Source organism: Tamandua tetradactyla, chromosome 11, assembly GCF_023851605.1.
Source record: "Tamandua tetradactyla isolate mTamTet1 chromosome 11, mTamTet1.pri, whole genome shotgun sequence".
NCBI lineage: Eukaryota > Metazoa > Chordata > Mammalia > Pilosa > Myrmecophagidae > Tamandua > Tamandua tetradactyla.
This window is the reverse complement of record NC_135337.1, coordinates 39,399,659-39,401,674: the sequence shown is the minus strand read 5'-3', so window position 1 is coordinate 39,401,674 and position 2,016 is coordinate 39,399,659. Positions and strand designations below refer to the sequence as shown.

General features: G+C 39.1%; 1 long non-coding RNA gene across 1 annotated transcript; it reads left to right on the top strand.

Annotated features, from left to right (window-relative positions):
- Nucleotides 1-1,219, top strand: LOC143649484 (uncharacterized). Its single transcript, XR_013159034.1, has 3 exons — nucleotides 1-146; nucleotides 257-349; nucleotides 939-1,219. It is a non-coding gene; the product is annotated as an uncharacterized LOC143649484 (long non-coding RNA).
- The last annotated feature ends 797 nt before the right edge of the window (nucleotides 1,220-2,016 follow it).

Sequence of the window (2,016 nt, the reverse complement as noted above, 5' to 3'; positions counted from 1 at the left end):
GGTCACAGGAGGCAGCCCCAGTGGCTACTCAGACCCCGTGGTAAAGGCAAAAAGCCCAGAGAGAAATGGCTTTGTGTTTATGCCCTCAATTCAGACGTCCACAGGAGGCCAGCTCCTTAACGGCTTCTGGTTCCTTCTGGAATAAGGTACAGATTTCCCACCCAGGGTTTTAAAAGCCTACTGTAATGTGATAGGTCAACTAAAGACTGAAGGGGCAGCTGCGTGCTGGTCCCTTAAACCTCTTCTTTCCCCCCAGACACCAAAGAACTACTGGAAGTACCCTGGCTGCTAAAGTGAATGCCAAGGAAAGGCATAACTAAACAGCCAATTATCTTTACATTCAGTACAGGTAAAAGGATAAAGCAATTTATATTATTTATGTGTTATATCAATGATAGATGAATTAGAGGATTTGGGGCTCTCATTATGTCAACACATTCCACCTAAACCAATCCAGGTATCTGCATGTGCTCCTAAGAATTTGCTTAATTTAATCCCCACTGGCACCCTAAGTGTCATCTGCCAAGAGGCTGTACATTCTCTTTATGCTCTCCTAAGTTAGAGGCCAGATCACTTGGCAAGCTATGGAAACATACCCAATTAAATAAATAGAATATGGCCACAGTTCAGCACCAGCAACAGGAGCCACTGCTTTTTTGGGTAAGGAATGGTAAAGCCAAAAAAAGAAAGGGAAGAAATCCCTGTAACATTAGACAGACTGTAAAAAGAAAAAAGAGTCTTGAATTTTGGCCAAGAATCCAAGATTAGCTGTCACACTGCACATTTTTGTTGTAAACATTTAGCATCAATACCAGAAATTCATTCATTTGGCATATATCTATATTGTTACATATGTCCATACCTATTTATCTGCAAACACACACACACACACAAACACACACTCAGGTATGTAATTGTTATTTATATTCCTGTTATAGGCTAGGGGCTGTGCTGGTGCTTGGGAGATAGAGCTGAGCAAGGACCTGCCATCTAGGAGTTGGAGATCAATACCAATTTCATCACGTCACAGCCTGATGGGCTGCTCTCTAGCCCTGCTTGTGCTGGCCTTTTCCTGGCCTTTCCTGGCCAGCATGGATGGGAATCAGAGCTAGGACAGCACTAGCTCCCAATCCTGGAACAGAGATGCAGGAGATGAAGGATGAAGACACTCCATTCCTGCTTCCTTGATAGCTGTGGAAAAGGGATGCTATCTTAAGGTTCTGACACACATTCTCTGTAAAAGGAAATCCAAGAGTTATTCTCACATAGAGGGCCAATTTTTTTTTTAATTTTTTTTATTAATCAAAAAAAAGAAAAGAAATTAACACAACATTTAAAAATCATTCCATTCTACACATGCACTCAGTAATTCTTAGTATCATCACATAGATGTATGATCATCATTTCTTAGTACATTTGCATCGATTTAGGAAAAGAACTAGCAAAACAGCAGAAAAAGATATAGAATGTTAATATAGAGAAGAGAATTAAAATAATAATACTAATAAAAAATATATATATATAAAAAGGAAAAAGAAAAAAAAACAAAAACAAAAGATACAAGCACACAAACAAACAAAAAAAACATATTTCAGGTGCAGCTTCATTCAGTGTTCCAACCTAGTTACATTACACTTAGGTATTATCGTGCTGTCCATTTTTGAGTTTTTGTATCTAGTCCTGTTGCACAGTCTGTATCCCTTCAGCTCCAATTACCCATTATCTTACCCTGTTTCTAACTCCTGCTGGTCTCTGTTACCAATGATATATTCCAAGCTGATTCTCGAATGTCGGTTCACATCAGTGGGACCTTACAGTATTTGTCCTTTAGTTTTGGGCTAGACTCACTCAGCATAATGTTCTCTAGGTTCATCCATGTTATTACATGCTTCATAAGTTTAGTCTGTCTTAAAGCTGCATAATATTCCATCGTAGGTATACGCCACAGTTTGTTTAGCCACTCGTCTGTTGATGAACATTTTGGCTGTTTCCATCTCTTTGCAATTGTAGATAATG